At 39.0% G+C, this 24,310-nt stretch overlaps 1 pseudogene; it reads right to left on the bottom strand.

Annotated features, from left to right (window-relative positions):
* Positions 1-503: 503 nt before the first annotated feature.
* On the bottom strand, positions 504-24,270 carry LOC136150131 (ubiquitin-conjugating enzyme E2 variant 1 pseudogene; annotated as a pseudogene).
* Between the last annotated feature and the right edge of the window lie 40 nt (positions 24,271-24,310).

The raw sequence follows: 24,310 nt of genomic DNA, 5'->3' as shown, positions 1-24,310 counted from the left end.
GCATCTGTTCAAGTGCATAATTTTGTTGCATGTGTGAGTCCTGAATCTTAATCCACTTAGTATTTTGCCTGTCTTACACAGAAATGTTGTGATCAGGTTTTATTCTAAAACTGTACTGTATAGCACAGGGAACTCTGCTATATACACTTTGGTGACCTGGATGAGAAGGAAGTCCAAAGGGAGGTGCTGACTGGTTCACTTTGCTGTGAATTTACAACATTGTGAAGCAACTACACATAAAAATTAATTAAAATAAAAATTAATTTAAAAATTAATTTAAAAATTAATAAAAATTAATTTTAAAAAAGTGAAAACTGTACCAGAGAGAACTGATGGCACACAAGTTTCTATCCAATGGATTTCTCCTCCAGGCAGTTGTAAATATGAATCTCTTTTCTTTAAACAGTCTAACTGATCCTTTAATTAGGGGGATAATCTCATAGAGCTTGGGTATTACTTTGCTTATTAAGAGTAATTTCTTTAGCCACTTAAGATAGTATGAGTTTCTTTTCTTTTCTTTTTTTTGTTATAGCACAACTTATATATTTCAAATGGACAAAAAAATTAGTATCACTTACAGTATCTTAAGATAAACTGCCTTTGAATGGGAGCTTTCTTTCCAGTACTTTGAGGTCTACAAGACGAATCTAGAAAATTTACTACTGTGGAAAATGAAGACTGCTTAAATCGAACGGGGGGCAGGGGAGGGCCTGTGGTTTTTCTTTTTGATCAATTGCTGTAACACTGTCCTTCAGGTGGCTGAGGGAGTTTCATATTTTCTTTAGACATCACTAGGCGCCGAAGCTCTTGCAGGACAACTTTGATGCTATACGAATTCTGCCATTTTGCTAGCACTGATATGGCTCTTGGGTCCACCACTCCATTATAACTATTAACTCCATTCATATTAATTTTTGTTACAAATCTTACAAAGGGGGGGTGCTTCTGGGTATTTAGGTCCACATTCTATTTTAAGGCTGTATATTCGGTTTTCATAAATTATCCGAGCCCGTGGTGGTTGCCATCTTGCGTCGCTGTCGCTCAAAGGCCGGCCGGGTTTCTTTTTTAATCAATCATGCCATTTGATAGATTATAGATGCATAATTCATCAGCAAATAAAAACCTATTTTTTTGTACTGTAAGAAAATTGGCATGTGACAGACCTTCACTTTACTAGTTTGTCCTCCTTCTGTTATTCTGTTGATTTTTCTCACAGGAGCACGCCTCCACACGATCTGGTTTAATCTTGTGTTTCATGTATCAGTTAAGAATATAATTAGACAGATTTGTGCTGGAACATGTTTGTCAGCATTTCACAGCCTGCTTTAAGGTGTGTGAGTGATACTGGCATTCATTTCTGTTTGTCCTGCACATGCATTTCACATGGAGTGATTTATCAGAGCATCGTACACAGGCCAGAGTGTTCTTGGTAAAATTCTTTGCTGTTGTAACTCAAGAGTGAAATGCAGGGCTATTTCTCTAATCAAAGATTTGGCATTTGGGTTCTATTTTTTCTGGCATTTTCCATAGCACTTCGCCTTCCTAACTCATTCATTGTAGCCCAGTACATGGATGTTTCATGCTCCCAAAATGAACATTATTAGAGAGTGAGACCAATTTAGAATACCAATTATGTAGTTTCAGTGTATTAGCAATATAACTCGTGTTATATTGTGAGCATTGCAGACTGTAAGCATTAAACAAAACTCCACAACAATTTGATTTCCTGTTCTCCACTCCCTTTTCGTTAGGAGATCCTAACCTCTGAAGTTATAATTCTTAAGCTAAAACTGTGCACCCATCCATGGCTCCCATTTGAGCCACAATATTAGACTTTCTTTGTCGGGTCCCAGTACATCTCCTTCACCAGTTTGACAGGAATTCTTTTAGCTTCTCTTCCTGCCTTTGAAGAAATGATTTTTCTAAACCTTCTCTCTCTAACTCATGACATTGACCCCGCTGTCTTCTAGTAAGGGTCCCGGGGAGTCGTGTCTTAGTTAACTTCCCTTTATCTTAGTTTATTCTAGACAATTTAATCCTTTTTATTTGCATTCATCCTTTCTTGGATATTACCTTTTTGCCTTCTTTTTGTCTCTCTTTAAACATTATATATATAAATATATATATATATATATGTATATACACACACACACACACACATTCTTTTTCATAATGACTTATCACATGATATTGAATAGAATGCCCTATGCTATATAGTAGGACCTTATTGTTTATCCACTCAATATATAATAGTTTGCCTCTGCTATCCCCAAACTCACAATCCATTTCTCCCTCACCTCACCCGCTTGGCAACCACATGATTAGTCTCTATGTCTGTGTGTATTTCTGGTTCATAGATAAGTTCATTTGTGTTCTATTTTAGATTCCACATATGAGTGCTAGGATATGGTATTTGTCTTTTTCTGACTTACTTAACATAGTATGATAATTTCTAGCTCATCCATGTTGCTAAACATTTTAATTTTGCCAGTTTTTTTTTTTTTTTTTTTTTGACCTAGTCCATTCTCAGAGCTTCCTACTCTGCAGAGCAGTTTTAGCATCCTGGTTGCTAGTCCCCATGGTAACCTAAAGGCATCCCTCAATTCTGCTCAACTCTTCCCCTGAATGCCCCTGTCAATTTTCTTCCCTTCAGTCTAGTCTGTATTTCTCTTTATAGTATTCTGTAACTGTTACTTGACAGTAATTCACATGTGTTTATTCATTCAAGGACATTTAAAAATTTTAATTAAACCTTTGAGGTAATTGTAGATCTAGTTGTAAGAAATAGTACAGTGAAAACTCACATGCCCTTTATTAAAATCTGCCAATGGTAATATCTTTTTTTGCCTTTTCATACTGTTCATGGGGTTCTCAAGGCAATAATACTGAAGTGGTTTGCCATTCCCTTCTCCAGTGAACCACATTTTGTCAGAATTCTTCACCATGACTCATCCGTCTTGAATGGTCATACACGGCATGGCTCATAGTTTCATGGAATTAGACAAGGCTGTGGTTTGATTAGTTTTCTGTGACTGTGGTTTTCATTCTGTGTGCCCTCTTGGATAAGGATAAGAGACTTATGGAAGCTTCCTGGTGGGAGAGGCTGACTGCGACGGAAACTGGGTTTTGTTCTGATGGGCAGGACCATGTTCAGTTCAGTTCACTCAGTCGTGTTTGACTCTTTGCGACCCCATGGGCTGCAGCACGCCAGGCTTCCCTGTCCTTCACCAACTCCCAGAACTTGCTCAAACTCATGTCCATTGAGTCGATGATGCCATCCAACCATCTCATCCTCTGTCATCCCCTTCTCCTCCTGCCTTCAATCTTTCCCAGCATTAGGGTCTTTTCCAATGAGTCAGCTCTTCGCATCAGGTGGCCAAAGTATTGGAGTTTCAGCTTCAGCATCAGTCCTTCCAATGAATATTCAGGACTGATTTCCTTTAGGATTGACTGGTTTGATCTGTAATCCAGTTTTCTGTTGATGGGTGGAGCTGTGTTCCCTTCCTCTTGTTTGACCTGAGACCAAACTATGGTGGAGGTAATGTAGATAATGGCGACCTCCTTCAAAAGGTCCTATGCATGCACTGCCACACTCAGTGCCCCCGACACTGCAGCAGGCCACCGCCAACCCATGCCTCCACCAGAGACTCCTGGACGCTCACAGGCAAGTCTGGGTCAGTCTCTTGTGGGGTCACTGCTCCAAGATTGCCGGGAGAAGTAACAATAACCTCAGACATGCAGATGGCACCACCCTTATGGCAGAAAGCAAAGAAGAACTAAAGAACCTCTTGATGAAAGTGAAAGAGGAGAGTTGAAAAGTTGGCTTAAAACTCAACATTCAGAAAACTAAGATCATGGCATCTGGTCCCATCACTTCATGGCAAATAGATGGGGAAACAATGGAAACAGTTACAGATTATTTTCTTGGGCTCCAAAATCACTGCAGATGGTGGCTGCAGCTATGAAATTAAAAGACTCTTGCTCCTTGAAGAAAAGTTATGACCAACTTAGACAGCATATTAAAAAGCAGAGACATTATTTTGCCAACAGAGATTAGTCTAGTCAAAGCTATGGTTTTTCCTGTAGTCATGTATGGATGTGAGAGCTGGACTATAAAGAAAGCTGAGCACTGAAGAACTGATGCTTTTGAACTGCAGTGTTGGAGAAGACTCCTGAGAGTCTCTTGGACTGCAAGATCAAACCAGTCAATCCTGAAGGAGATCAGTCCTGAATATTCATCAGAAGGACTCATGCTGAAGTTGAAACTCTAATACTTTGGCCACCTGATGCAAAGAACCGACTCACTGGAAAAGACCCTGATGCTGAGACAGATTGAGGGAAGGAGGAGAAGGGGATGACAGAGGATGAGATGGTTGGATGGCATCACCGACTCTATGGACATGAGTTTGAGCAAGCTCTGGGAGTTGGTGATGGCCAGGGAAGCCTGGTGTGCTGCAGTGCATGGGGTTACAAAGAGTCAGACATGACTGAGCAACTGAACTGAACTGATGGTAATATCTCATGAACAATGGGACAAAATGGCAACCAGGATATGAACACTGGTGCAGTCAAGGTTCAGGACATTTCCATCACCACAAGGTTCTCGCCTGTCATCCAGGGTCTTTTCTGAGTGTTGGCTCTGGGCATTGTGCTGGGCACCAGGAGGGGTGCAGAAAGAAAACAGATACTGATCCTGTTGAAATTACTTCAATTCGAAATACTAAGTGGGAAGTGCCATAGAAAGGCACCTTGGAAGAGGGAGTAATTACTTTTTGCTGAGACCAGAGAAAATAAACAAAAGTTAAAAATGAGAGACTTAATTCTCCTTCTTGAAAATAAGGAGAGATACCTCCCCCATCTCTCTTTTCTGGAAACAATTGCTTTAGGAATCTTGTAGATTCTTTCTCTGTCTCGTCAAAACATAAGTGCATATTTTAAAAAGATCAATAAACCATTGGCCAGCTATATGACCCAGGAATGTTTTCCTCAGGTACCTGGGAATCATACTTTGGAATGTAAACATCCAAGGAAAACAACACCCTGGTCTCTTAGTTCCTGAGGGAAGGAAGGAGCCTCTCTCCAAAACTACCTCCTATTACAAGATATGTACTTGTCCTCTATATGAAGTCTGTTAGTGAACACAGATAGTAACCCCAGTCACTAGGTAAAGTCACCCGAATTACTAGGTGAACTATGTGTGACAAATGATGACGTCAGGTCCTCTTATTTGAGGACGAGTTTGCTTGAAAACAAAGATGTAATGGATTTTAACTGCTTGGCTATAAAAGGGTAAGAGATCCTTCTGTCTGTGGTTTTCCTAGTGGAGTGAATGAAATGTCCATCACATTCTGGTTTAATGCTTATTCAGTGCAAAAATGCCTTCTTTCTCTACTACCTTTGTGGAGAGGCTTTCTGAATGAGAATATTTTATTTTTAATTATATTTCCCCAACAAGTTCCAGTGAGTTTCCCTGGTAGCTCAGATGGTAAAGAATCTGCCTTCAGTGGAGACCTGGTTTGATCCCTGGGTTTGATCCCTGGGTCAGGAAGATCCCTTGGAGAAGGGCTTGGCAACCCATTCCAATATTCTTGCCTGGAAAATCCTATGGACAGAAGAGCCTGGTCAGCTATAGGTTGCAGAGAATTGGACACTACTGAGTGACTGACACACACTCACACACCCCCTAAGCTTCAAAAAGCAGGTAGTGTCTGATCTTGGCTTTGAAAGACAACCTACATGTTACAGACAATCTATTTTAAACTATCTTACATTTCTGATTTGTAATTTAGCCCACACATAGGACCCTGATTTAGGCAGGTGGCAGTGGAGGCTTTGACTTGCACTTAAAAAAAATTAATCGAGGAGAAATTCACATAACATAAAATTAACCTTTAAAAAATGTACAGGACTTCCTGGTAGTGCAGTGGTTAAGAATTCTCCTGCTAACACAGGGGACATGGGTTAGATCCCTGGTTCAGGGAAGTTACACACTTAGTTGCCACAGAGCAACTAAGCCCTTGTGTGGCAACTTCTGAAGCCTGCACACCTTGGAGTCTTGCTCTGCCCAAATCAAGAGAAGCCATTGCAATGAAAAGCACCCTGAAACTAGACCGCAACTAGAGAAAAGCCAGTGCAACAATTAAGACCCCGTGCAGCCAAAAATAAATAAATAATAAAACTGTACAGGCCATTTAGTACATTCACAATGTTGGGTAACCAACACATCTATCTAGTTCCAAAGCATTTTCAGAAGAAAAACCGTACCCATTAAGCAATCATTCCCCATTCCTCAACCTCCCAGCCTATGTAACCATCAATTTGCTTTCTGTCTTTATGAAGAGCAGCACTAATCATAACACCCCCAAAATGGAAATAACTCAAGTTTTCAACAACAGATGAATGAACAAACTGTAGTATATCTATTAAATGGAATATTATTCAGCCACAATAAGGAATGAAGTACTGATTCATGATACAACATGGATGAGCCTTGAAAACATCATACAAAGTCAAAGAAGCCAGACCCACAAAAGGACACATATTGTCTGTATTAAACATCCAGAATTGGTTAAAAAGTTTTTTTGGAAGGAGTGCCTTAACACATATGGAAAGACATTATACGCTAGACTTTGAGCTCTTAGCACAGATGATATGCCTTCATGTGAAGTGGTAAATGGTAGCAGTAAAGAGGGAGAGGTGGGAGGTAGGAAAATCAGAGGATGGCTGATGGCAGGGGACACAAAAGTTTACAGAAATTCCTCTGTTTGACTTTGAACATCCATCTTGCCTAAGCAAGCTGTGTCTCTGTATGAACCTTCTCTGACATTAGTGCTGGTTGCTTCCTAGTTCTGGATATATGCCCTGCATCACTATTATAGTTGTAATTGTCTAGTCCTCAGATTTGAGCATGTGTTTCACATGCCTTGAATGCAGGACTCAGCTTTAGTTTTCCTCTTTTGTTGTCTCCAATAGCTTCCCCAGGACAGATTGTGTGGGCAGCAGGAAAAGTGTGGATCACATTCAGTGGTACATCGTTGTTGTTGGTAACCCAGACTTGTATATCTTTGGATATTATTTTGGCTTACTAGTTTTCACATAATAGCTTGAATTACTGAGTGCTGTTTTCAGGCTGAAATGCACTCACACTGCACAAACTGGCTAAATGAACGTGCCTGCTCCAGAAGCAAGCTCTCCATGTCCTATGTCTCCCTCTGCCTTCTTACTTCCCCCTGGTGCTTATCACTTCCTCAGTTCTCTGCTGTCATGACAGAGTCCTCCAACTTTTTCTGGGCTGGACTCTGCTCCCTGACAGCTGCTATCAGATGCATCTGTTTCTGTCCACACCTTCCTTCTCTTCCTCCCTTGCTTTCAACTTTCCAGTCGGTTTCTGAGTGTCTGAGCACCCTTGACTTCTTGGCACTGTTGTATAGCTTTGAAGGATGCAGTGTGCATGGCTGGTAGTGTGGCAGATGGTATTTATACATGAATCCCTTTCTAAGTAAGTTTATATATAAAAACCTGAGTCTCAGGAGTGGTACATTTAGGCTCTTTCTAAAAAAATATTTTACAAAAGAAATCTTTAGCTGTACAGTTTTTTTTGTTTTTTTTTTGAGTGATATTTCCCCACAGGCTTGGAAGAGGTAAACTCTGGCTATTAAATAAATGGAATGTTCATTGCAAGACTCAGGTTTGTTTTGACTTCCTTATTGTATAACCAGGAGGGGAGTTGCTCTCTTAGGGATTACTGTTGTGTGTTTAGGATTGAACGATAATCTTTTCCTCTTGAGCGTGAGACTCTGTTCTGATTAAAGACACTAATACAGCATACTGGCAATTTTTGGTATAATGTGACTTAATTACACCTCTAGATTGTGTCATTTTATGTGAATATAATGCTTCTACTTCTGTGAACAATTTTGAGTGTTTGGAGGAAATAGTGGAGTCTGTAGATTTTAACCCTGAAAAATTATCATCTTTGAAACCCTCTTCAAGCAGCCACAAGACTAACTACCCATGTCTTATAAGAGATGTTTGTTAACTCAGCACTGTTTGAAAATTATTTTCTATTCTCTTTGATAAATTCTCAGTGCTAATCTCAAAGATTGAGTAAAGCAGAACCCACTCTGTTTTCCCCTGTATACTCTTATATGACACTATTGACACTTTAGCTGTGCTACCTTTTCACTTTTAACTTTAACTTGGTATCGTTAACAATAATTTCTGAGCTGTCTTTGGAAGATAATCTGGTATTAAAGTAAAAGTGTTCAAGAATCACTTTCTGATTTTGTGCTTAACACAATGGTTGATTTCTTTTTAAAGATTTATTTGTTTTTATTTTTGGCTGTGCCGGGTCTTCATTGCTGTACGAGGGCTTTTTAGTTTCGGAGGGTGGGGGCTACTCTCCAGTTGTGGTGTGTGGGCTTCTTGTTGCAGTGGCTTCTCTTGTTGCAGAGCTCAGGCTCTAGGCACATGGGCCCAGCAGCTGTGGCCCATGGGCTTAGTTGCCTTGCGGCATGTGGGATCTTCTTGGACCAGAGATCGAACCCATGTCCCTGCATTGGCAGGAGGTGTCTTAACCACTGGCCCACTATGGAAGCCCAGTTGTTGATTTCTGGAAGACTGTAGTCTGCAATACTGTTTGTGATATTTGTGAACATTTGAAAATTTCCTTTCCTTTTTTTTTTTGGCCTCTCAATTTGACTTTTATTTCTCTTCTGGTTCTTACACCACTGGTGCACTCAGCAAAAAAAAAAAAATTTCAATACATTTAAAGATATCTTTTGGCTTAAAATACAAACCATTACATTGGGAAATTAATATACTTTCTGAAAATTTACCCAGCCTATATGAAAACAAAATTATCGGTTGGGCAAGAATAGTTGCTTTTTAGTGATTCCATGTTCTGCTGCACCTCTTAGAAATATTTCCACACTGTTGCCCTCAGAAAGTTCATTATACTAATCCATTAAGCTTTAACTCCTTTGGAATCACTTTTTTCAAATGTCTCATCTTCCCAGAAGCTCACTTCATCTATAATTTCTGACCCCAGAAGTGAAATCAGGGGACATGTGGACCAACAAGTACCACAAGCTCAGTTACCCAAAAAAATCATTATCTTTGAAACCTCTCCAGGTTGTTAGAAAACTGATGACTTTTGCTTTGAAAGAGATGTTCACTGAGGTCAGCACTGATTGTGAATTTGCAAATGTATTCAGTTCTCTTTTGAGAATCCTAAACGTTAATCTTTTAGGATTAACTTTGATCTTTTCTCAACTGTATGATACCTTTAATAGTTTAGTTGTATTACCTTATTACTGTACTTGCCTATTCTGAGCAATCAGTAACTGTTTTTTTAGTTGAGTCGAGTACCTACAAAACAGACATGATTCCATTCTGAATGAGTGTTTGAAAATGTGACTCACTTCCAGAAAGGACCTCTCTCTTGTGGTTCTTGAGTTGAGATATTTCATAGCTCAGAATATATTTAGCTCTGAATTTCTAGAGTTGTGTGAGTTGTAGAGTAGTTTTTAAAATGTACTCTACAAATTTGACTATTTATCAGTTGATTAGGATTTTTGCAGTACATAATAAATTTTGCATAACAATGAAAACACAATTTTTTTCGGGCCCTACAGATTTATCTCAGTGTAGCTTGTAGGCAATGTCCATTTGTATCTCTGGTTTTCTATTGGATATTTCCAGTTGGGTGTTCCATTGTTACAGCAAATTCAATTTAAGTACAACTTGCTCTATTATCTCTTCTTGCGCTCCCTCTCAACTTAGTAATTTTTATTCTACCTGGAAAACTAAAAATTTTTGCTTACCCTGTTTTAGCTATTTAAAGTCTAATAACTGACTAAATCCCAACTTTCAGATTCTTTACTACTCCCAGGATCATCTCCATTCAGAAAAATTTCAATTTATCCTTGAGTTGCTATAGTAACATGCTCACTTTTTCTCTAGTTTCTATCCCCACCACTCCAAACCATCTTGCATGCAGAGGTCATATTAATTTCCTTATGCAAACCTTGATAGGTTACTCCTAAGCTTAAAGCTTCCAAGAAGAGTTCCTTGTGAAATTGATTAGTGTCTTCTCAGAGAAGCTCTTAAGACTCTCCTGTTTTGACCCTGTATGCTGTATCCTATCGTTCTCCTGGTGAATTCTTCACTCTGCCAGATTCAGCGTCATAGTCCCACATAAATAATGGTCAGTTCTATTGCTTTTCCTCCATTCATTTTGGATTCGAGTCTGCCTATTCAAATCTTTCCTTCAAAATTCAAGCCCTGTAACTTCATTGAACTTAAAAACATTGTTGAGTAGATAAAAAGTAATAAACTATGTACAAAGTATTGGGAAAAATAATGCAACAGATACCCATCAACCACACTCACGTTAGAAATGAGACATTGTCGTTACGAGTGTCATCGAGCCTCTTGTGTGCCTCTTCTTCCTGCCCCTGAATTTTGTGTTTTTATTTTATTTGCTATTCTTTTCAGTTTAACCTCTTTTGTTTGCATCACTAAACCATACATCATTTCATAGTGGTACATGTTTTTCAGCTTTACATAAATGGAATAATTCTCACTTATGCAGCATTAATTAGGTAATGATTCTTTGAACATGAAACATTCTTGTAAATAATGATCTTCTATAGTGTTCAGCTAAAATGACCTTTCATTTTTAGGATTTCATTTATTTCTAAACAGACAAATACTCTTCATAACTGATGACTTATAAAAAAAAGTGTGGCTTCACATAGTGTTTCTGTCATTGGCTTGTGTTTTCCATTGTGCCCGATAAAAGTAACCATGTCTTACTTTTGTCTGAAGCCCTTGGCTACTAGTTTTACATTGTCAGCCTGTGGCATCAATCTGGTGTTGTTTACGGTTGCATCTGATATCTGGGGAAGCAGGACCCCCAAAAGTTGTGTTTCTTGCACTCACATTCTGAACTTCTGTGCACTGGTATTTAGCAATGCCAATTTCAGGGTCTTCAAAGAAGTTATATGTATATATGATTCTCTAAAGACAAATACATTAGATAATTGACTAAATATTTCTTTATAGCATTTATCTCTTAAGAAGAAAAAAATTGTATGCAATTTACTTAAAGTTTATTGAAACATTTGGAAACACTTCTATAGCTCTTTCCATAAAATGAACTATATAGAAGTGAACAAATTAGGGAAAAAAAGCTAACATAGTTAAGAGCTAGATTTTGTTGCTTGCTGAATTCCTTAATCTGGCTAAATTGAGAAATGTATAGATATATGTGTAAGATGGTCCCAATCTTTTACTATTTTGTGATTTTTTTAGTGCAGCTCTTTCATCCAGCATTAGCAAAGTTTCTTACTTTGTTTTGAAATTCTTCAATTATCCGATTAATACTTCTTGCAGAACTGTTTTTCTTCTTCTTTGTCCCTTTTTTTTGGCCATGTCATGTGTCTTGAGGGATCTAACTTCTCTGACCAGGGTCCAGACTCTCGACTGTGAAAGTGTGGAGTCCTAACCACTGAACTGCGAGGGAATTCCCATGTAGTCTTGCTTTTCTCCTTGACCATTAGTGCCAGATCCAAAATTTTGTATACAATGCTTTGATTTTATATTCAAGTGTACTGTGTGCCTGCTCCAGAGTCCCACCTGGTCTAGGTAAACTATGAGACGGACATTTAGATTTCTCAACCTGTTGTTCCCTCACTTATTCCCCAGTTGGCACTCCCAAAGTTGGAAAAAGCTCCCAAGAAACCACTTAAACCACATTTCCCCCTACAATTCTTCTTTTCCCTTGGAGAGAGTCTAATTGCCATACACTTGATTTTTGGGCAATGTGTGACATGAAGAAAGGCTTCAACACTACAAAACCCAATGCTCCAAGGGAGTGTTGAGAGAATTATCAATTAGTAACTCCTATTATAGCAGATAAAGTGGATGTTTCATCTCTGATGGAGTTACCTTAAAGATTTTTAATGGCATCTACAATATTAAATTTTTGTTTTGGTAATTATTTGTTAAACTCCATAGAGTTTATTTACTTAAAAGTACAGAAAATACCTTCAGATATCTATTATCTAACATTGGAGAAATGTAGCCGGGAATATTTACATGATATCAACCTAGTTAAACTTGTATTTTCCCTTATGAATTTCTGCCCCCATGCATTTTTTTTTATGACTGTGATTATTATACTTTATTTTGCTTTGGAATTGTGTGATAAGTGCTATCTTTTCAGATGAAGTTATTTGAAATCAACTTTAGGGATTTCTGGTGAAGGAATACAAAGTGGCCGATCCTTAGCTTATGTACCCTGTACAGTATGTAAGAATAAAACGTGGGAAGAAAAAAGGGTTTAATTCATTTTATATTCTCTTGTTATATTTTTCCTGCTGCTGCTGCTAAGTCACTTCAGTCGTGTCTGACTCTGTGCGACTCATAGATGGCAGCCCACCAGGCTCCCCCATCCCTGGGATTCTCCAGGCAAGAATACTGGAGTGGGTTGCCATTTCCTTCTCCAATGTGTGAAAGTGAAAAGTGAAAGTGAAGTTGCTCAGTCGTGTCCCACTCTTAGCCACCCCATGGACCACAGCCCACCAGGCTCCTCCATCCATGTGATTTTCCAGGCAAGAGCACTGGAGTGGGGTGCCATTGCCTTCTCTGATGTTTTTCCTAAATTTTGTCAATTGTAGAAAAACAAAACGTTAAGTTTCAAAATTTTCTTGAAACCTGCCTTGGACTTCTGAAGTGATTAATGCTAATTTTGTGTTCTTATTTTATTAAAGTTTAAGACCGTCAAATAATTAAAGTGGAATAGAGGGACTGATACAATCTAGTGTACTGAGTTAGTATTAAACAGCAAGCTTATAAGTTTCTCCAGGTTCTTATAAACCTCTGCAGTCGCTGCTTCTTATTTCTTTTGCAGTTAAATCATTCTGTGCAGATCCTGAATTGTAGCGGAAATACTCTACTTGGAGGTAAGAACCATGGCAAGCTGCACTTCCAGCCCCTCGCCAATTTCTTACTAACATAGAGAAGTCCCTTCCCCCATGATTTGCATATTACAAAATGTGTTGTTCACGTATTATCATCTATCTTTTTTTTTCAGTTTTTTTAGTTGATTTACAATGTTGAGTTAATTTCTGCTATAAGCAAAGTGATTCAGTTATACATATATGCACATTCTTTTTTCATATTCTTTTCAATTATGGTTTATCATAGGATACTGAATAGGGTTTCCTGTGTATACAGTAGGACCTTGTTCTTTATTCATTCTCTATACATAATAATTTGCATCTGCTAAACTCAAACTCCCAATCCATCCCTCTCCAGCCTGCCTCTCCCTCTTGGCAACCACAAGTCTATTCTCTACGTCTGAGTCTGTTTCTGTTTCGTATGCAGTCTACCTATCTTTAATGAAAGTTATCCCACTAGAAGGACAATGTTTTTGGTCAATAACCTTGGTGTTGCTTGATGCTGTCTCTCTGCATGGCCTTGGCTTCACTGTACTTGAGGTGGAATCTAAGCCTGTTCCTGTGTCTTCGAACATCCCAGTCATCAAATAAACATCCCTTAAAACTTCTGTTAAAGTAGAAACAATTCCATGCAGAATAAAGTTCTCAAATGACATATTCAGGAAACACAGATGTCGAGCTGATAGCTATTATTGGCCAGTGTGGGGCCATGAGGGTGATGAGATCTGCATTTTTAGCTTTCATGGTTGTTACTTTTCTTCAAAATGATCCCAATTATATGTAATATGCTGAGTGAGAGACTTGAAAGTATATTACAAAATCTTTCAGGCTGAAAGGACGATGCCCAACAAATTAGATTTTGTAAAATAAGTGAAGTTTTAAAAGCGAAGTTCTGTAAGTTAAAGACACAAAGAGAACAAAACATCAGGTGAAGGATAAAGTTTCTCTGCAGAAGTTCCCCCTCAACAGACTAGTGGCTGCTAGTGAGAATACAGTAAAAGAATCAGGGTCCAGGGGCCATTCTCCCTCTTCTCTTGAACCAGGTGTTTAGTTCTGGGTGCTGTATTTTAGGATACTATTTAACAGCAAATATGTCCATTATGTCAATAACACGTGATCCAGATAATGAAGAGTGAATGAATGAAACAATGTCAGATGAGGCTAAAGAAACTGGATTTTTTGTTTAGAAAAAAGAGAAGATACACAGCCTATAAAAAACTGCTCCCAAAGCCTGAGCCAGGATCAAATTGCTGGAAGTTACACAGGGAGACAAGTCTGACTCAGCATAAGGAAAACTTTTCCAACATTACATCTGTTTTTAAATTGGATGACCTGCTTTACCAAGGCAGGAACTTCCAAGTTCTGGGCACTTTCAGCTGGAGGCTAGAGGCCTAATCATCTTTCAGGAAGAATTTTGTTCTGGGTTTGAAATTGAAATAAAACTCACTATCCAACTCTTTAAAACTGTGTGATTTTTTTTTTTTTTAATTGAAGCATAGTTAATTTTCAATGTTGTGTAAGATTCTAGCATACAGCAAAGTGGTTTGTGCTCAGTTGCTCAGTCATGTCTGACTGTTTGGGACCCCATGGACTGTAGTCTGCCAGGCTCCTCTGTCCATGGAATTTTCCAGGCAAGAATACTGGGGTGGATTGCCATTTCCTCCTCCAGGGGATCTTCCTGACCCAGGGACTGAACCCGTGTGTCCTGCATTGTCAGGCAGATTATTTACCACTGAGCCACCTGGGAAGCCCATGCTATGATTGTGATAGAAATCACAAGCATCAATATTGGATCTTTACGGAAACTATTAGATGTGGAACACCCAATGGGGAAAGCAAAATGACCTTATTTTGAAATGGTGCAACAGAGTTCTTGATAAAAACATGGAGATTTAACAATCTGACCTTTCGATCTTAGGCAAACTAAGAAAACATTATTTGAAGTAATTTATTTCACAGATAGCTGTCAGCAACAAGTAAAGCTAAAAGTGATATGTCTCTAAAGATGAGGACGCCAGACTTAATTGACAGAAATTGTGAGAGTATGAAAACCTCTTTCCACAAGGTCAGTGAGTTCCAGGTACTAATAATCTCAGTTATGTATTGTACCTATAGATTGTTTTCAAGGATAAGAGGGAATGCTTAGACTATGATTACATCTCTCAAAACGTGTATCAGATCTTTACAAAGTTCTTTGCAGAAGATCTCCTCACCATCTTATTGTAAAATTTTTAGAATGGCTCTTGCTTATAATGCATATCATCTAAACTTTTTTGCATAAAAATTTAGTTTTAATGAAAATATTTGCCTCACCTGTTTCATCCTCCACCTTTGCAGCCAGGGTAAGATTATGAAGCTCACTTCAAGATGCCACACTTGACTTTACCAGGAAACATCTCCTATCCTACTTTGAAAGCTGGTCTTCCCCTTGTTTTGCCCACTATCAGAAATCCAGCTTCAGTTTTAACCGCCAAAGGGGCATTTAGTATCCTGTCTTCTTTCTGAACTCAGGCTGAGGGCCACCTCTGTTAGCACTTCCTGTCTCCAGTTTTGACAATTTCCTCCTGTTGAGGCAGAAGGAGGAGGGTTCTGGGAATTTTAAACCCTGCTTATTTACTTAAGTTGGGAGAAATGTAGTTTTGGAAAAATGGAAATATACATAGTCCTCTTTTGGGTTCTTTTTACAGAATAAGGCTACATCGTGAGTTGAATATAGGAAATGGTAAACGTTCATTTATGTATGGATGTGAGAGTTGGACCATAAAGAAAGCTGAGCGCTGAAGACCCAGAGGGATTGGGTAGAGAGGGAGGTGGGAGGGGGGATCGGGATGGGGAATACATGTAAGTCCATGGCTGATTCATGTCAATGTATGACAAAACCCACTACAATATTGTAAAGTAATTAGCCTCCAACTAATAAGAATAAATGAAAAAAAAAAAAAGAAAGAAAGCTGAGCACTGAAGAATTGATGCTTTTGAACTGGGTGTTGGAGAAGACTCTTGAGAGTCCCTTGGACTGAAAGGAGATCAAACCAGTCAATCCTAAAGGAAATCAGTCCTGAATATTCATTGAAAGGACTGATGCTGAAGCTGAAACTCCAATATTTTAGCCACCTGATGTGAAGAGCTGACTCATTGGAAAAGATTGAAAGACAAAAGAAGAAGGGGGCAGCAGAGGGTGAGATGGTTAGATAGCATCACTTACTCAATGGACATGAATTTGAGCAAACTCCGGGACATAGTGAAGGACAGGTGAGTCTGGTGTGCTGCAGTTCATGGGGTTGCAGAGTCAGACATGACTTAATGACTGAACAGCAACAACAAAGTATTTATACCTATAACAAGTGCTTCAGTTCAGTTCAGTTGCTCAGTCATATCCGACTCTTTGTGACCCCATGAATTGCAGCACGCCAGGCCTCCCTGTCCATCACAAACTCCCGGAGTTTAGGAAATGCAAATTCCTTTTCTTTTATGAATTCATCTTCTTCCCCGCTTTTGGTTGGCTCAAAAAGTTGTTATGCCTTCACAACACTGTTAATTGGCTAAACCCCACTATAAAATAAAAAAAGTTGTTATGCTGCCATGACTTATAAAAACACCTAGCTTTTATAATTATAGACTTATTAGTTCATTGTAATGCTTTTGCATCAACAGAGGGAGCACATACAGTTGCACTTTTTCTAAGTTATTTTTAAATACAAAAGCAGTGCCTACTCCATAGACTCTGTAAAGCCATTAACAGATGTATTAAGAAAAATTGCACATTCTTCTTCCTCTGTCCACTAGTTCCTCATCAGGCCCCACTAGGTAATCACAGCTAACCTTTTGGTGCAAGCACATTTTTCTACGCTCATACAAACACATAAAAATACATAAGGGTTAATCTCTCTTCTCTCCCTTCTATATGTATTACACAAATGAATTATGTGTACTGACTGAGCATTTGTTTTTTATACTTAACAGAATATTATAGATTACTTCAGGTTACCACATGGCTTCCTAGGTGGAAAAGTGAAAGTGAAAGTGAAAGTCACTCAGTGGTGTTGACTACAGTCTATGGAATTTTCCAGGCCAGAATACTGGAGTGGGTAGCCTTTCCCTTCTCCAGGGGATCTGATCAACCCGGGGATTGAACCCAGGTCCTCCACATTGCAGGCAGATTCTTTACCAGCTGGGCTATCAAGGAAGATCCCAGGTGGTGCAGTGGTAAAGAATCTGCCAGCCAGTGCAGGAGACATAAGAGACACAGGTTTAGTCCCTGGCTTGGGAATATCCCCTGGAGAAGGGAATGGCAACCCACTCCAGTATTCTTGCCTGGAGAATCCAGTGAACAGAGGAGGCTAGTGGGCTACATTTCATAGAGTCCCAAAATGTCAGACATGACTGAAGTGACTTAATACTCACACACAGGTTAGTACACAGAAATTTAATGCATTCTTAAAATTTTATTTTTTGTTTCTTTAGGTAGATATACTCCTAAGTATTTTATTCTTTTTGTTGCAATGGTGAATGGTATTGTTTCCTTAATTTCTCTTTCTGTTTTTTCATTGTTAGTGTATAGGAATGCAAGGGATTTCTGTGTGTTAATTTTATATCCTGCAACTTTACTATATTCATTAATTAGCTCTAGTAATTTTCTGGTAGAGTCTTTAGGGTTTTCTATGTAGAGGATCATGTCATCTGCAAACAGCGAGAGTTTCACTTCTTCTTTTCCTATCTGGATTCCTTTTATGTCTTTTTCTGCTCTGATTGCTGTGGCCAAAACAAAAGACCTATACATAGAAAACTATAAAACACTGATGAAAGAAATCAAAGAGGACACAAACAGTTGGAGAAACATACCGTGTTCATGGATTGGAAGAATCAATATTGTCAAAATGGCTATTCTACCCAAAGCAATCTATAGATTCAATGCAATCCCTATCAAGCTACCAACGGTATTTTTCACAGAATTAGAACAAATAATTTCACAATTTGTATGGAAATACAAAAAACCTCGAATAGCCAAAGTAATCTTGAGAAAGAAGAATGGAACTGGAGGAATCAACCTGCCTGACTTCAGACTCTACTACAAAGCCACAGTCATCAAGACAGTATGGTACTGGCACAAAGACAGAAATATAGATCAATGGAACAGAATAGAAAGCCCAGAGATAAATCCACGAACCTATGGACAGCTTATCTTTGACAAAGGAGGCAAGGATATACAATGGAAAAAAGACAATCTCTTTAACAAGTGGTGCTGGGAAAACTGGTTAACCACTTGTAAAAGAATGAAACTAGAACACTTCCTAACACCATACACAAAAATAAACTCAAAATGGATTAAAGATCTAAATGTAAGACCAGAAACTATAAAACTCCTAGAGGAGAACATAGGCAAAACACTCTCCGACATAAATCACAGCAAGATCTTCTATGACCCACCTCCCAGAATATTGGAAATAAAAGCAAAAATAAACAAATGGGACTTAATGAAAATTAAAAGCTTTTGCACAACAAAGGAAACTATAAGTAAGGTGAAAAGACAGCCCTCAGATTGGGAGAAAATAATAACAAATGAGGAAACAGACAAAGGATTAATCTCAAAAATATACAAGCAACTCCTGAAGCTCAATTCCAGAAAAATAAACGACCCAATCAAAAAATGGGCCAAAGAACTAAACAGACATTTCTCCAAAGAAGACATACAGATGGCTAACAAACACATGAAAAGATGCTCAACATCACTCATCATCAGAGAAATGCAAATCAAAACCACAATGAGGTACCATTACACGCCAGTCAGGATGGCTGCTATCCAAAAGTCTACAAGCAATAAATGCTGGAGAGGGTGTGGAGAAAAGGGAACCCTCTTACACTGTTGGTGGGAATGCAAACTAGTACAGCCACTATGGAAAACAGTGTGGAGATTTCTTAAAAAACTGGAAATAGAACTGCCATATGACCCAGCAATACCACTTCTGGGCATACACACTGAGGAATCCAGATCTGAAAGAGACACGTGCACCCCAATGTTCATCGCAGCACTGTTTATAATAGCCAGGACATGGAAGCAACCTAGATGCCCATCAGCAGATGAATGGATAAGGAAGCTGTGGTACATATACACCATGGAATATTACTCAGCCGTTAAAAAGAATTCATTTGAATCAGTTCTAATGAGATGGATGAAACTGGAGCCCATTATACAGAGTGAAGTAAGTCAGAAAGATAAAGAACATTACAGTATACTAACACATATATACGGAATTTAGATAGATGGTGGCGATAACCCTATATGCAAAACAGAAAAAGAGACACAGAAATACAGAACAGACTTTTGAACTCTGGGGGAGAACGTGAGGGTGGGATGTTTTGAAAGAACAGCATGTATATTATCTATGGTGAAACGGACCACCAGCCCAGGTGGGATACATGAGTCAGGTGCTCGGGCCTGGTGCACTGGGAGGACCCTGAGGAGTCGGGTGGGGAGGGAGGTGGGAGGGGGGATCGGGATGGGGAATACATGTAACTATATGGCTGATTCATGTCAATGTATGACAAAACCCACTGAAATGTTGTAAAGTGATTGGCCTCCAACTAATAAAATAATATTAAAAAAAAAAAAAAAAAAAAAAAATTTTATTTTTTATTGAAGCATAGTTGATTTACAGTACTGTATTAACTTCTGCTGTACAGAAAAGTGATTCAGTTATATGTGTATATATATATGTGTATTCTTTGTGATTATGATTTATCATAATAAATAGTGTTTTTGCTATACAGTCATCAAAAACAAGACCAGGAGCTGACTGTGGCTCAGATCATGAACTCCTTATTGCCAAATTCAGACTTAAATTGAAGAAAGTAGGGAAAACCACTGGACAACTCAGATATGACCTAAATCAAATCCCTTATGATTACACAGTGGAAGTGATAAACAGATTCAAGGGATTAGACCTGATAGAGTGCCTGAAGAGCTATGGATGGAGGTTCATGACATTGTACAGGAGGCAATGATCAAGACCATCCCCAAGAAAAAGAAATGTGAAAAAGCAAAATGGTTGTCAAGGAGGCCTTAAAAATAAGTGAGAAAAGAAGCGAAGCTAAAGGTAAAGGAGAAAAGGAAAGATATACTCATCTGAATGGAGAGTTCCAAAGAATAGCAAGGAGATATAAGAAAGCCTTCCTCAGTGATCAATGCAAAGAAATAGAAGAAAACAATAGAATAAGAAAGACTAAAGATCTCTTCCAGAAACTTAGAGACACCAAGGGAAATTTTCATGCAAAGATCTTGGGCACAATAAAGGACAGAAATGGTACAGACCTAACAGAAGAAGAAGATATTAAGAAGAGGTGGCAAGAATACACAGAAGAGCTATGCAAAAAAGATCTTCATGACCCAGATAACCACAATGGTGTGATTACTCACCTAGAGTTAGATATGCTGGAGTCCGAAGTTAGGTGGGCCTTAGGAAACATCACTACTAACAAAGCTAGTGGAGGTGATGAAATTCCAGCTGAGCCATTTCAAGTCCTAAGAGTGCTGCACTCAATATGCCAGCAAATTTGGAAAACTCAGCAGTGGTCACAGGACTGGAAAAGTCAGTTTTCAGTCCAATCCCAAAGAAAGGCAATGCCAAAGAATGTTCAAACTACCACATAATTGCACTCATCTCACATGCTAGCAAACTAATGCTCAAAATTCTCCAAGCCAGGCTTCAACAGTACTTTTCCAGTCCTGTGGCCACTGCTGAGTTTTCAAAATTTGTTGGCATATTGAGTGCAGCACTTTCACAGCATCATCTTTCAGGATTTGAAATAGCTCAACTGGAATTCCATCACCTCCACTAGCTTTGTTCATAGTGATGCTTCCTAAGGCCCACTTGACTTCACATTCCAGGATGTCTGGCTCTAGGTGAGTGATCACAGCATCGTGATTACCTGGGTCATGAAGATCTTTTTTGTACAGTTCTTCTGTGTATTCTTGCCACCTCTTCTTAATATCTTCTGCTTCTGTTAGATCCCTACCATTTCTGTCAGATCCCTACCATTTCCGTCCTTTATTGAGCCCATCTTTGCATGAAATGTTCCTTTGGTATCTTTAATTTTCTTGAAGAGATCTCTAGTCTTTCCCATTCTATTGTTTTCCTCTATTTCTTTGCATTGATCACTGAGGAAGGCTTTCTTATCTCTCCTTGCTATTCTTTGGAACGCTCCATTCAGATGGGTATCTTTTCTTTTCCCGTTTGCCTTTTACGTCTCTTCTTTTCATATCTATTTGTAAAGCCTCCTCAGACAACCATTTTGCCTTTTTGCATTTCTTTTTCTTGGGGATGGTCTTCATCATTGCCTCCTGTACAGTGTCATGAACCTCCATCCATAGTTCTTCAGGCACTCTGTCTATCATATCTAATCCTTGAATCTGTTTGTCACTTCCACTGTCACTTCCATAATCGTAAGGGATTTGATTTAGGTCATATTTGAATGGTCTAGTGGTTTTCCCTACTTTCTTCAATTTAAGTCTGAATTTGGCATTAAGGAGTTCATGATCTGAGCCACAGTCAGCGCCTGGTCTTGTTTTTGCTGACTGGATAGAGCTTCTCCATCTTTGGCTGCAAAGAATATAATCAATCTGACTTTAGTATTGATCATCTGGTGATGTCCATGTGCAGAGTCTTCTCTTGTGTTGTTGGAAGAGGGTGTTTTCTATGACCAGTGCATTCTCTTGGCAAAACTCTGATAGCCTTTACCCTGCTTCATTCTGTAATTCAAGGCCAAATTTGCCTGTTACTCCAGGTATTTCTTGACTTCCTACCTTTGCATTCCAGTCCCCTATAATGAAAAGGACATCTTTTTCGGGCTTCTGCAAGGCTTCAACAGTACGTTAACCATGAACTTCCAGATGTATAAGCTGGATTTAGAAAAGGCAGAGGAACCAGAGATCAAATTGCCAACATCTGTTGGATCATAGAATAAGCACGAGAGTTCCAGAAAAATATCTACTTCTGCTTCATTGACTACATCAAAACCTTTGACTGTGTGGGTCACAACAAACTGTGGAAAATTCTTCAAGAGATGGGAACACCAGACCACCTGACCTGCCTCCTGAGAAATCTGTATGCATGTCAAGAAGCTATAGTTAGAACCAGAAATGGAACAACGAACTAGTTCCAGATTGGGAAACGAGTATGTCAAGGCTGGATATTGTCATCCTACTTATTTAACTTATATGCAGAGTACATCATGTGAAATGCCGGGCTGGATGAACCACAAGCTGGATCAAGATTGCTGGGAGAAATATCAATAACCTCAGATATGCAGGTGCCACCATCCTTATGGCAGAAAGCAAAGAGGAATTTAAGAGCTTCTTGATGAAACTGAAAGAGGAGAGGGAAAAAGTTGGCTTAAAAGTCAACATTCAAAAACTAAAATAATGGCATCTGGTCCCATCACTTCATGGCAAATAGATGGGGAAACAATGGAAACGGTGATAGACTTTCTTTTCTTGGACTCCAAAATCACTGCCGATGGTGACTGCAGCCATGAAATTAACAGATGCTTGCTCCTTGAAGGAAAAGCTGCAACCAACCTAGACAGCATATTAAAAAGCAGAGACATTACTTTGCCGACAAAGATTCATCTAGTCAAAGCTAGGGCTTTTCCAGCAGTCATGTATGGATGTGAGAGTTGGAGCATAAAGAAAGCTGAGCACCGAAGAATTGATGCTTTTGAACTGTGGTGTTGGAGAAGACTCTTGAGAGTCACTTGGACTGCAAGGAGATCAAATTAGTCAATCCTAAAGGAGATCAGTCCTGGGTATTCATTGGAAGGACTGATACTGAAGCTGAAGCGCCAATTCTTTGGCCACCTGATGTGAAGAACTGACTAACTGGAAAAGATTCTGATGCTGGGAAAGATTGAAGGCAGGAGGAGAAGGAGATGACAGAGGATGAGATGGTTGGATGGCATAACCGACTTTATGGACATGAGTTTAAGCAAATTCTGGAAGTTGGTGATGGACAAGGAGGCCTGGCGTGCTGCAGTATGTGGAGCTCTAAAGAGTTGGACATGACTGAGTGACTGAACTGAGCTGAATTATGGTTTATCACACGATATTGAATATAGTTCCCTGTATTGTACTGCAGGACCTTGTTTATCCACTCTATATATAATAGTTTGCATCTGCTAACCCCACACCCCACTTGACCCCTCTCCTCCCCCCCCCCCCCCCGTTTGGCAACCACAAGTCTGTTCTATATGTCTGTGAGTTTATTTCTGTTTAATGCATTATTATTAATGTCTACATTATATTCCATTGTCTGTATGCACATAGTTTATTTTTTACTGATGGCCATTCAGGCTGTTTCCATGCTTTTACTTTGTTAGAAAATAATGTAACAAACATCTTTGCACATACCAGATCTCTGGGTCTAAGCATATTAAAGAATCTGACAGATATTAATTGTCACATTATGAGGAATGGTCAGTCTCTGAGAGAACTCTTCTCCCTATCATTCTGATGAATTAGCTTTCCAAAGGAAGTGGCCTTGTTCTCTTAATTTCTTAGGATATCCACATCATAACTCTTTATTATAACATATTCTAACGTTTTACACTTGATTGCTGCAGTTTCCTTAAACCAGTTTCCAGATCTTTGGATAAGTTTTGTGGTGGGTAGACTGGAATCCATTGGAAAAGACCCTGAGGCTGAGAAAGATTAAGGGCAGGAGGAGAAAGGGACAACAGAGGATGAGATGGTTGGATGGCATCATCGATTCAGTGGATATGAACTTGGGAAAACTCCAGGAGATGGTGAGGGACAGGGAAGCCTGGTGTGCTGCAGTCCACAGGGCTTCAAAGAGTTGGACATGACTTGGTGACTGAACAGCAACAATAGGCTGGAATCCGGTACCTGTCTTTGAAATGTCAAACAATAACATATGAACACCCTGTCCTTAGTATTTTATTCAGCCCTCTAAATAAATTTCACAATCCAAAATAATTCAATAATAATTTCAATTATTTAATTTTTAAAGTTGAATGAGCTCATAACACATCCTACTGCATCTCAGCAAGTTGGCGCTTATGAACCAGACCTTTCTGTATCTGTAAGCCATCATTTAGTACAAATGCAGCATTTCAATGCATGCCAAGGAAACCCAGAATGAGGGTTTCATGTAAAGATAATCTTCAGAGTAGCCACATATTTTTGCCCTGACATGAGGCTAATACTAACCATAAACATAGGTCCCAGGTAGTACAGGACCGGAAGACTGGACCTGGGATGACTCATGGAGAGAGGCTCTGTTGATGAGACCATGATGGCCCAAAGGATGGGAGGCCACATATAAGCTGGTTTC

Source organism: Muntiacus reevesi, chromosome 18, assembly GCF_963930625.1.
Source record: "Muntiacus reevesi chromosome 18, mMunRee1.1, whole genome shotgun sequence".
Classification (NCBI taxonomy): Eukaryota; Metazoa; Chordata; class Mammalia; order Artiodactyla; family Cervidae; genus Muntiacus; species Muntiacus reevesi.
Note: the sequence above shows the minus strand (reverse complement) of the source record. Positions and strands in the feature narration are given on the sequence as shown.